The 13,132-nt window shown below is 40.6% G+C and overlaps 1 protein-coding gene across 1 annotated transcript in view; it reads right to left on the bottom strand.

The window, feature by feature from the left end:
* NUAK1 (NUAK family kinase 1) overlaps positions 1-13,132 on the bottom strand; it is a 45,931-nt gene that overhangs the window by 22,885 nt on the left and 9,914 nt on the right. The window lies entirely within an intron of this gene.

Raw genomic sequence — 13,132 nt, 5'->3', positions numbered from 1 at the left:
TTAGATGTTGGCAGAACATGGAATGACCAAAACAAACCTTTAAAATACAAACCTCCATGCTCCAGCTCCCTCACTATATAACAATAAATACACTCTCATGACAGTGTAATGGGTGACATGAAGTTTTGGGCTCTTCAGGTCTTAGAACTTTACTGAGGGGGAACACAGCATCCTTCAGAAAGATTTCTGTGCTAGCCTAAGCACTCTCCTTATGCAAATGGCAAAACTCCTCAAGAGATTTTGATGGGAAGCACACGAGCTAAGACATGATTGCATCCGACAACTTCAAAAAGAAACTTTTGAGACAATTTATTTGAAAAAACTTTGATATCTCTGATGGAACAGAGGCAGGGAATCCAGGGTGCCAATTATGTATTGATATCCATGCTAATACATAAATGATCCCATTAACACAGATTAGTCCACAGTTCTCTAAAGCAGGCATACTGTTCAGGAGTTGTGACTTATTCAAAAATCAGAATAAATAAATCTTTAAAATTCACATCTAAACTCGTCCTTATATAAACCCAAGCTTTCAGGTCGTACACAACACTTATGCAGTCACTGCAAAACCATATCCTTCCTGCATCCTTCCTCAATCAGCAAGCTTTTTTACAAGCATATCATGTGACTGGATGTCTTTCCAAAAGGCAGGGTGGGAACAGAGGAAGTGATAGCTGAACTTGCAATATAAACTCAAATTATAACAGTCCTTGTGTGTGTATGTGTGTTGCCTGTGAAAAAAGGGCTTATCTGAACACTCCCATAAATAACTGTGGAGGTAATCTCATGCCCTATGAGAAATGAAGAAAGCAACAATGCAGAGAAGCTGGTGGGAGAGGGAAGGTGAGGGCATTGTGCATACTGAATGGCATCACGGTCTTTATTATGCTCAATATCTACCCTGCATTGTTTTTTTAAGCTAGAGTTCAGGGAATAAATTATCAGCTAGCTTAAAATCAACAATAAGTCTTTGAAAAACATCACTGACCTGCTGAGATGACCACCCTTTTATGGGTAAACCAAACTTGTGGCATTCTTTGCAGCCAACTACTGTGGACTTCTCCTGGGAAAACATTCTTAAATCTATGATTTACGTTATTTCCTCAGTTACTCTAGGAAAAAAAAAAATTCACTGCCTACTTCAAGGCAGTAATTGCAAGTGGCATGACCAGTATTGTTTTCATTATATGATGTAGCATTGAGGATATTGAAGAAAGAAGAGAAAAACTTACAATATTATAAAATTGAAATGTACATAAACAGGAGCCACTTTAAAGGATCAGGTTTCCTACAAAGCCTTCAACTCTGAAAAGCAACATTGTTCAAAAAAGCATTAAGCACATGCCTCATCCCCTTGAATTCCCAAAGACTGCTGCACATGCTTAAAATTAAGCTCTTTCTCAAGTGCTCCCCTACTTTGGGACAGTAGAACAAAAAGAAATCAAGGGACAAAACGATTTGCATGTTAAACTCAAAACAATTCTTTTTTTCCTCTTGACCCAAACATTTGGAATAGAGACTTTAAAAGTAACAACATAGCTATAGTCTTCTTTACATGGCACATATTTCTAGAAAAGGTAATACAACAGATCTTAATTGAATGAGTGACCAAGATAGCCTCCAAGTAATTCTAGAGATGGAAAAGGCAACCAACTCTAAAGATGACAACGGATTTTTCCCCTTCCCACGTTTGCATTGGGACTGATTGCAAATGCAAATACACCCTGTATACAGAAGGATGTGGGTGGCTCTTGGAGCAGTATGTGCATTCCTGCAATAAATATAGACATGGGTAAAACCACATTTTTTATTAAAAGACAGCCTTGTATTTGGCTCTGAGGAAGAATTTAAGAAGGGTTTCATTGTCAAATATACAACGGGGAGCAAATTCTTCCCTATTCACAGCTGGTAAAGTAATAACAGCAGCCTAGAGGACATGCCAATCTCCTGATAACTTGACTGCGTGCTTCACAGACAGGACTTTTGCACATCTACCCACTGGCCTCTGTAGAACAATTGCATATAAGAAAACATATTTTTAGATACAAAAATGCAAACATGATTGAAAAGTGTGGTAGCACTTTGTAAGTATACATTTGGATCATTATTCTAATGCAAACAGATGTGTTGCCTGGGAACATATTTTTTAACAGGACCAGAGAGTTTACAGTCTCACAACCCATGCTGAAGATTAAGGCACCTTAATTTATAAAGGCTATTCCTAAAAGTTTACCCAGATTTCAAAGATGGTACTTAAGCTCTCCTGAAAGCATCACTTCCCAGTTGCAAAGGTAGAATTCAACAGCCCAGCCAAAGTACTTGAGATTTTGTCAGTGACATCCAGGCTGTAACGTCTCATCCCAAATATAAGGAAAGAATACATGCTGAACACATCCCTTGGGTTTTAACATTCGAGACTTTCTCTTCCCTCACTCGGCACTTGGAAACAAGGAAAGACAATCAGCAGGTGTGAAATATCTTTACTTCAGTGGTGTCAGTGGAGCCAGGGCAGCTCTAAGCATTCACCTGGCCACGGTCAGCCCATGCCCTGCAATCCTGACACACAGCAAGAGCGCTGCGTGGGAGGCAGTGCACCTTGTACGCTACCAGTACAAGCACTCACACAAAAGAGAGGTTTACTCACATGCTCACAAAGTAGTATCACTCTCTATTTGCACAGCACATAAGTTGTAGCCATTTATTAGTTAAACCTTGATAAGCAATTGGTGAAACAGCACAATTTATCCACTTTCAGAAGGTGAGGAAATCAAAACAGAAAGATGACATAACTCCTAAAGGAAACAAGGACAGTAAGGAAACAAGGGCAGTATCATCTCAGAAATTGCTGCCTGCCTCTTCCTCCCAAACTGCGCAACACACCACAAAAGTGCCTTATTCAACAAACCATCTTGTTATTAAAGGATGACTTCTGATACCTTTCCCAATGTTCGATTGCTATTTTTCTCCTCAAAAAAGGTAACAGCAAAGTGAAAGGTTCAAAGGCATCCCAAAAAATACTTTTCACCCCATGCCATCTGCCTGGTGGCCTGCACAATCCCCAGGTGGACAGGTTCCACACTTAAAGGCTATCAGCTATGCACAGCCTTGCTGGTGACCTGGTCTGAAAGGCCAAACAGTGAGTGATGGGTGTCAGCAGACTGTCAGAGGTGGCATCCCAGAGCAGGATTAGTGGAGCAGGACAGCATTCATTCCAGCTATTCCCTTCTAAGGAACAGATTTCTGCCAGTCAATTCTTTCACCTACACCAGTCTGCTCAGACTACGTCAGCAAGAATACTTGGACTCAAGTCAACCGAAGTGAAAAAAACCAACACCAACAAGAAAGCAGCCCAGTTGGGTTTTATTCAGTATTTCATGGAAATATTACAAATCACAATCACATTCCAGGTATTTATTACATGTTTGATTGTTTTCATATCTCTCAGCAAAACAAGACCCCTGGCTGTATGTTATGGTATCAGACTATAAAACAAGCCTCCCTTCCAGGTCTTCTAAAATATATAATTATATAACTTCTCTCATGAAATTTATTTCTTTCAGAAATATATTCCAGAAAATACATTTTCAAAGAGCGCTTATGCTTTTAATACCAGACAGAGCCGGCTCAAATTTTTCTAAACCCCACTTACAAGACTGCTGCATGAAGGACCTGAATAACTTCAGCATAATAGGAAATAAGGTAAATTGAAAAATACCTTATGAAAGAACTTGTTTGTTCATTCTTAAGGCTCATTTCTTTCTTTCTTTCTTTCTTTCTAGCCTGCTTTCTTGCTTTCTCTGAAAGCAGTGGCTTCACTGTGGACAACATCAAAATTTATTAAGGGTCACAGCCTATGAATCAAGAGTACAGAAAAAGCAACACACTTTTTACATCAGCTACATTAACTACTCAAAATATTCCAGCTCAATATCTGCAGAGAAAGTGCTGTTAGTCCCTTTGGGACTGTCAAAACACTGTACTTATACCTCTACCACACTTTTCAATATATTTTACTGGGTTTAAGACTTAGATAATTTAATTATAGTATTTTTAGTAACATTACTAGTGGAGGAATTTGTATTTTTCCTAGCTTCTTGTCTTAATGAGAATTTCAGATAACTCCAAGACCTTGCACTCAGAGAGAGTAACGTATCAGATTCCTAATCATGAAATTTAAAGCCTCTCACCCCAACAAAACAGGTTCAAGTTCACCCAAAGCCCCTATAGACACAGTATCCAATCTGGCAAAACACTTTAGCACATGCCTAACTTCACACATGTGAGCAGGCCATCGACTTTTGGGGGACAGCTCACACATGCAAAGTTAAATACATGCATGAGCACCAAGGTCACAGCTCAAAACTAGGCCATGTGAAGTTTCCCTCTGGAGATCATTACTGGCTGTGTGCACCAAAACCATCCCCAGTATCTTCTGCAGTTCTGATGGCTGCATGGTCCCACAAACGGGTCAGGGGGAGAGAAAGACCATCAGACATGGGATGAAATGCCTCCGCCTGCACCGCCAGTTCTGGTACCAGTCTCTGCTCAGAAGGAGGTAAAGAGAATACCCTCCCCAAAATCTATGGTACAGGCAGGGGGTGTGAACCTCTAATACAACCAGGCACCTCCAAACTGCTCTGCACAAGCACAGCCCCAGCTTGACTGCTGCTCTGCCTTCCAGAAGCAGATAGAAAAGAGGGAGCAGAACTTCTGGCTTCCCATCCCTCCATGAGTCAGCTTGCAGAGTGTGCTGGACAGGAATCGTAGAGAAATAAATTGTTTTCAAGGCTCCAATAAATTACTGGTTTCCATTTGCTGGAAAGAGGATTTATACTCACTCCCTGAACTGGTGTAGAGAGATTAAGAAGTATTTTCCAACACACTTCATGCTTCTTTGCTTTTGTTTCATACAAATAACTGGAATTGAACTATAAATACTTCAAAAGTATGACAGTTGCAAAGGTTTCTGTACATTCAGTCGTATCTGCGACAGAAATGTCTTTCTTCCTTTTCAAGCTTCTTGGCTGCTTAGCAGAGCAAAACAGGTAGAATTTATTTTTACAGAGCCTGATCAAGACCACTGTGTACATAAAGGTATCTCCAGGTCTAAATATCTGGCAAAGGGCATGGCAATAGGTGCCCATTTCCATATCAAATCTCCATGCCTCTTGTCTGCCGAGTCTCTGCTGGCATCATCATTTACAGCTGAGCAAAAAAAAAAAAAAAAAGCTGTGTTTTTATCAAAGTGAAAATCTATTTTAATTGCTTTCAGGAAGTTGGGTTCATGTGTTTGTTTTAGTCTAATGAACCTAAGTTTGCCTCATTTCCAGCTGAGTTGTGTGAATATAAATTAAGGTAGTACTAGCCACAGTGCAGAGTCACAGATTTTTAAGTGGGTGAGTGCTGTAGCTGAGCCTGACTACTTAAATGGCACAAACCACTGACCCTTCCACAGCAATTTCTGCATGCAGTACATTCAGACCCATTGAAGACTATCTTCCACTCTCTATTATCTACCAAGGCTATTTTTAGGACCATAGTGAGATATGAACTGGTTTTTTCCACCGAGGGAGGCTGTGACTTTTAAGCTGGTTCCAGCACTTGTACATACCATCCATGCTCAAACAAATTCCAATGGGCTCTAGCAATACTATTATGGAGAGTTAAAAAACCACCATCAAGACAGAGAGCGATGTTCCCTGAGAAAGGGAAACCAGCTCGTTGCCACTGAGCAATATGTCAGAAAAGATGCTTAAAGAAAATTATTTAAAAACATTTTCTTTGGGTGAAGAGGGAGGGGAAGGTTAAACACACATAAAACTCTCCTTTCTGAAAGCTGTGAACTGAATTCATCCCTACCCAGCAATGGGAAGTGGGTGAGCCCAGCCAGTTTCACAGCTCTGCTTCCTTTCTTTGAGATTCGAAGGTGGGAAGTGCAATGTGCCAAGTGCCAATGGGGTGTGGAGGTAAAGAATAGGTTGATCAACCAGGGGAGGAAGAGAAAGGGAGAGCAGAGGATGTTCGGGGGTGGGGAGAGAAAAGGTACATTGTTCTTCCTCCAGCTCCAAAGAGCCAAGTAAGAAAGTCTGGCACCATATAATGTTTTTTCCAGGGGAGTCTCTGCCTATGGCTCTCAGCCCAGACATCACCAACCCAAGAGGAAAAGAAACAAAGCTACAAAATTATGTGGTCCCTGAGGTGGCTGCAATCAAATGATAAGGAGGGGAATGCTGATAATACAGTTGCATTGAAATGGCACTTCCAGAGGTTGCACAAAGGAGAAAAAGGAAAGGCAGGGGGAGGGCTGAATAACTGTCTAATTAGCCTCTGGACCTTCCAGGTGGGAAGAAGGATCCAAAGGGTTCTGAAAAGTGGAAAATGAAGCATCCAAAGGGTTCTGAAAAGGTACACTTATGAGGAGTTCTTTTTGTAAGCCTCCTACCACATGATTATACCTTTGCCGTGTCCATTTGCTGAAAAAAGTTATCTTGAGATTCCAGCCCTGGGCCAGATGCAGTATTAAAGAGCATCATGCAGGACATGCAATTCTAAGAATAAGATTCTGCATGGTCATAGAAAACATTTCATGCAGTCACTGAAAAGTTGACAAAAGGCCACTGTGAGTGTAAGCAAAATTAGTGCCTGGCGTTGTGCAATCTGCTAACACATCTCTCAGAGCTCTCCCTTTCAGGGAAAGAGTAAGGTTGACACAATGCCATTGTTTCAGAGATTGTTAGTTTTCACATCCTAAAAGCCAGATCATCTCCGTGGTGATACTGTCTGGGAGACAAGCACTCAACAAAATCCTTATTAATTATTTATCAGCAGCCCCACTCTATTGTTGGATATGCTGGCAAACTGTGCAGTAATTGGGAGAGTTGCTCAAAGCAGTAACTGGTGCCATCTGCACCCGAGTGAGCTTATGCTGATTTAAATCTCAGCTTCTGCTCATTACTTTGTTCCACCATGTTTGTTTGTGTCCTGGATGTTACCAAGAACAAAACATCATTACTGTTGCTGCCAGCCAGCAGCTGCACACATGGAGGGCAATGATGCACGTGCCTCGATGCACCTCTCAGGTCCATGTGCTTGTGGGACATAAAGGTATTTTTTACAGCTGCCTCACTCTGCATGGTAACAGCATACAGCAAACATCAGCGTCTCCCTGTTTCATTACCCTCTTCACAATGTACCAGACAGATTATATTTCTAAAAACCAAAGCTGATGTCACTACTGCAGAGAAACTCACTCTTGTGTCAAGGCACTAGAAGTCCTGAGTCAGTGTGGTAAATGTTAAATAAAAATTCTATTTGCATAAACTGAGGGACAATGTGCCACTGTCTCTGGGAGAATGAAGGTATGATTACCTCAGGTTTAATTTTCCTTTTCAGGTTCTGCTGGATATAGTTGCTGCTATCATATCATAAACGATGATTCGCCAAGTGGAGAAGAGGAATTAACTATTCACGAACACTCAGCAAGGGCATTACATATTCTCTCTAGTTCCCCCTTTATTCACAGAGAAAGATGTTTGTGGAATCAAGTTTTTATGAACAGTAGAAGGTATCAGATGAACACATTTATACTGTACATATATAAAGTGGGTGATAGGAGGAATATACAACACCCTTCCTCCACTTCTTTCCTCACCCTCACATACGGTGCTTGTTATCAGGATTTGTGAGCACATTTTCTGAGTAACTACTGCCTAACTGGGAAATTTGCATCCCTTCATTGTCTGGTACCCACTACCCTCAGCTACGTCTAAAAAGTCTGGCACATTTACACCATGCATTCTCTGACAAATTTCCCTGGCAGACCTTTCTTCATTTAATGCTGAGAATCCTTGCCTCAAGAAATGTATGTCAGAAATATACCAAAAAACTTCTCCCTTCCCAGAAGATTTTTACACCACATTACTGAAGTCCTAAGTCATAGCACTCTTCAGTTCTAGAAGAAAGATCCTACAAATAACCACCATCCCTAGCAATAATGATGTGTTTCCCTTAGTGATGCCTCAAGTTGCCCCTTCTCACCCCTCCCCACTGTCCCAATAGCATGCTACCACAAATCTGCATTCACTTCAATCCTCCCTAACCCACAGTAAAACAAATTTGCTGTGGTAGGGGCAGAGGTTGCAGAAGATTTGTTGAAAAGCAAAGATATTACATGACCAGGTTATTAAAGATATTTTCAGCTGTGTCCTATCAGAACTGGAGCCTAAGGCTGGTGTGGCATCCTGGGAGAGTCCCTATCATGTGCAGACTTCACCCTCCTGGAGAAAAGAGTGGGACCGTTTACATTTTCTCTAATACACTTCCAAATGTAACTCCATATCATGCACAGATTGATGGAAGACCATCTCCTTTCCAATGTCTAATAACTCACAAATATCCCATCCAACTACTTTCAGACTTTCAAGAAAAGTTCATGCTTTGGCACATAAGAAATTAGGTCTGGAAAGAAACTGGGGTAGGGGATTTCCCCAAGGCAATGGATGTTCATAACTGTAATTAAAAAATAAAAAAAAATGCTTTGCAGCCTCAACTATGGATCATTCTCCTTAAGAGATGTTAACCAGCACTGAATGCCACATTCACTCAAAAGATGAAAACTGCACTTACAGTTAACTTCTAGTGAAGTTGCCAAGCAGATGTTTATTTTTGGCTTCCACATTTACCAAAGCCAAATACTACACTGAGTTGGGATTTCACAAAGTCTAATTGCTTTTCTTCCAGGTTACAATTTTGTTGGAACCAAAAAGGGAGGGAAAAGGAGGGGGGAAAAAAAAACCAACAGAAAAAAAAAAGCTGACTTCACTTTTAAGTAGGAAAAAACCTGGTAGCATCCGTTTCTATCATGTCTGTTTATATCATAGTTTAAATGAGGTTAGAATTGCGCAATCATTACTGACCGACTTCCAAACAGCACAGCTCTATCCAGCACATAAGCAAAAGAGGAAAAGTCACTGAAAGAGAATCCTGTGTCAGTCAGTCTTTTAATTTCTGCAAGTCTGTGTGCAGACTGTTTAGCACTAATTAAATTACTGGCAAGGACTGAAAAGAATTCACAAGAATTCTCAAAAGAATTTAAGAGGACTGAAAGAATTCACAAGCCCCAAGTTCACTGTTCTCAATGTTACTTGGGTATCACAGATCCACTCTCCAAAACCTGGAAGATAGATTTCACAGTAATTTTGGGGCTTGATCTCACAGCTACCACAGCTGCTGATGTAATGCAAAATGCTAACCTGAGGCAGCAGAGAGGAACTTTAATTCAATGTTGTTTTTTCATTGTGAATAAGCAGTGAACCACACTGAAGTAATCCTCCAAAGTAGGAGTGCACACTGTTCAAGGCATCAATTTGGGGATGAAACACAAAACCAAGATCTTGGCTGTGTCATTATAAAAAAAGCCCTTTATGACTTTCTTAAGAAGACAGGTAAAAAGCCCTGGTGCCTGGATCTAGTTCCAGTTTGAAAATTACTCCTGTAATTCCTCCAATAATTTAAATTGGAAATGGGGTTATTCACACCCCCTAAGCAACTGCTGCAAACTGTTACAATGTGCTGCTAAATAATGGTAACCTCAGCTGTTACCAGAGTCTCTGAAGTGATTTTGCAGGTTTAGGTGAAAGGTACTACATCAGTGCAAGGCTGTAATTCACGTTAATCAAGGAAGAGGGTTAGACATTGTTTGAACTCTTAGAACCATTTTTTCCCAAGAAGCCATCTCACAGCACATTTACATTTATTGGTACGTTCTGCTTGAAAAAGTTGTGGATAAATAAATGTAACTTGGATTATTCTCTCTTTTTCACTGTAGCTTCTGTGAGTTCAGAGAAACCTCAGAACCACTGAGAGCTTTGCACATATTTACAATGCCTCTTCCACCACAAATGTGAAGTCAGCCGGTATTGTGGGGATCTTTTGATTTTGCTCTCTGGTCCTACAGTCTTTCAGAGAAAAAAGAGAAGTGCTGTTTCACCACAAGAATTACAATAGTACAAGGAAAAAACTTGGGAAGAGTGTTTTTTGAAAGAAATGTCTGTACTTTCATGCACCACAACACTCATTAAAACCAAAAACCATACTGTTTGACCACCTGAAATTCCTAATTAACAGAATGGAATTTTTAAGTGTGAAGAGATTTTTAAAGCTGAATTTATAGACTTTAGTCTTTTAGAATTACATTGATGAGCAAGGATTCATTATGTAAAGTCCGTGGGTCACAGAAATTATATGATGGAGGGTGCACAGATGTGTTTAAGCAGCACAGTTGGAAGGGTTAATGACATGGAAATATCAGAAGCACCTGTATCTAGTATACTTTCCTAAACTGATCTAAGGTGGATCAAAATATAAACACCACTTCCGGGTGGGAATCTAACAAACCATAAACCCATATCCTATCTGGAAAAATACTCTTGGCATACAAAAAGATTGGCAATCATGTATCAAAGCCTCACCCAGATTATTTTGCTCCAGGGTTTACAGATCGCTTTGCAATATTAAATTTGTTTTTGTTAACACACTGCTTCGGTATTACATTGTTCTGCCTGGACATTACCTATTTAATGGTTCCTTCTGGGAAGGGATCATCTTAGAATTTATGATGGAATGTGGTGGAATTACTACAGTGGGAGGAAAGGAGTTTGCTAAGATTTCTTCCCCATCCGTCTCTGATTTCTGAGAAATATTTACACCCCTGAAGGTAGAGGAACCTCCTGTTGTTCATTTCTGTTTATTGAAAGTAAATTACCAGGGCCACCCTAATGGCTCAGGAGAGAGAGTAAAACAGGAACGGGAACACTCTTGCTCCCTGCAGCCAGTTGGGCTTGGAATGAATGTGAGAGGGTGAGGAATGAATTATACTTTCCTACAATTAAGAGGCTGGCCATCTAGCAATTCTGTAGCCTTAAATGCATAATTCCAGCTTTCCCTGCTAGAAGAGGAGTTCACAACTGCAGGCAGTTGCTCTAAGCAGTTATGAGGAGACTTAACTTTGGAGGGAAAAAGCACAACGCAATTATTTTTCAGGATGGAAAGCTTTACCTAAGAACTCCTTCAGACCCTGCGAGCTCCAGGACTGTTGCCCCCTTCTTCAACATGCACAAACACCTTTTTTGGCATGTGTTTTGGATGGAGTCAGTTGAACAAGAGAGAGTTAGAACCCATGTTTCTGGGATCCCCTTGCCAGAAGCTAAGCTGTTAGGCAGTGTAACAACAGCAGCACAGGATTCCCACTTCACCCTGTCAGTGACCTTTGCACACACTTGGACATACCCCCTTCCTCAGAGTGAGGAGCAATTCCCTTCCATGCTGCTCGCTCCAGAAACTCATCTCAGCAAATACCACAAATCATGTCAGACCACGCAGGACTATTAAAGCAGTGCTGTATAATGTGAATTGCTGTCCACAAGGGACTGGACCAAGAGACTGCCTAACCCACTTTGTTTAACTTTTTAGTTAAACAATCCTGAAAGGGGAAGCTGCATTGCTGCTCTGGAAATTACAACTTTAATCTCATTTGAACTACGTATTCCTCAGTTGAGGAAATAATTTAAGAACCAACTCCCAAGTAAGACATTTTTCTACATTTCCGGGAAATATATTATGTCCAATGCTGTGAAATAAAAGCAGACTTATTAATTTACCCAGGTTAAAGTTCTTCCAGTAGCCCTAATAAACTCTAATGTCAGGCTAATTACATGTATTTCACCAGTTTGGCATATACATGTTGCTCAAAGGAACACCACACAACACCAGTGGAACACTGATCATTTCCAACTCAGCCCCACAAACCATTTGCACATACTGCATTTATTGCTCACTCGTGCTGCACTGCCCACAGCAGAAATCCATAGTGCTTCCCTGAACACATAAAGCATCCCCTCCTTGGGTATGCTTTAATACACCTCTGAGGTGCCAGCTTTTACTGGGTTATTTAAACAGCGTCTAGAGTTTTGCTGGGCAGATAAGAAGAATAACTTGGGTGTGCAGTAAAACAAAGATACAGCTGTTTGTGCCAAACATTCAATTTATGGCAATACTTCATAGGAATTATTCCCCATAACAACTGAACTGTCATATCCTACAACGACATCCCAGGCAGCCTCCCAGATGAACTCACTACGGCTGCTGTCTGATGTGCTCTACATACAAACATCCAGAACTAACCAGATGTTCTCTATGTAAAACATTTGGTTTGAAACATGCAGTTCTTCTTTCCAAAAATCCATTACATTTGTTTAATGGACTTGCACAGTTCAACTAAAATATCCTGGAGCAGACATTTGACTGCAACTCTACTCTATAAGACCCATCTGCAAAAAGAAAAAAAGAAAAAGAAAGAAAGAAAAGACAAATGAGAATGCTTTACATGATTTATGCTGTCTTTATGATCAGCCAGTTCATAAAATACAAGCTCTGCTCTACAGACAATAACACAAATCGCTTTCAAGTGTATTGTTTAGTCTTTGCCTGTGTTAAACAAATACTTCAATTAAAAAAAAGGGCCGAACTCTCGAACTCTACTTTTCAGCTTACAAATGTTAACGCAACTGAGAGCAGCATTTTACCCATATACATCATAGGCAATGCAGTTTTTTTGGCTTATGCTCAGAATGAGTGAGTAATGACACCCAATAATGATAATCAGTTACATTCACGGTTGCAGAGTTTTCCTTTCATCCAAGAAAGGCCTGAAGGAGGTTGAAGTACAGCATGAAATCTTTCTCCCTGATGAATTCCTTGTGAGCAATGCATAACCCAAAACAAGGCCTATCACAGGTTCCCTTAGACCACATTTACACAATAAAATGCCAGACAGAATGGAGGAATACTTTGTTTTACTGAAACACTGGTAGAAAACTCTCAAACTGTACAGAGAAAAAAAACCCGTAGTTGAAAAGGATGGCTAGTCTCTGGCCTGGGTGCAAAAGCACTGCACAGTCCAGCCTAAAGGCCCTCATTCCTCCCAGGCTGTGCTGACACAACGGCAACTGAGTTGTATCAGGTGGTGATCAACAGTGAGAGCTGTCTCCAAGGCACAAGAGATGGCGGGTTTTTGAAAAATTGGCACCATCCCTTCAAAGTGTGACTGAAACTATGGAAGAAGATGTTAATT

The sequence above is a fragment of the Melozone crissalis genome, unplaced genomic scaffold, assembly GCF_028551555.1.
Source record: "Melozone crissalis strain CALT ecotype California unplaced genomic scaffold, PUWL_Pcris_2 ptg000004l_1, whole genome shotgun sequence".
Lineage (NCBI taxonomy): Eukaryota > Metazoa > Chordata > Aves > Passeriformes > Passerellidae > Melozone > Melozone crissalis.
Note: the sequence above shows the minus strand (reverse complement) of the source record. Positions and strands in the feature narration are given on the sequence as shown.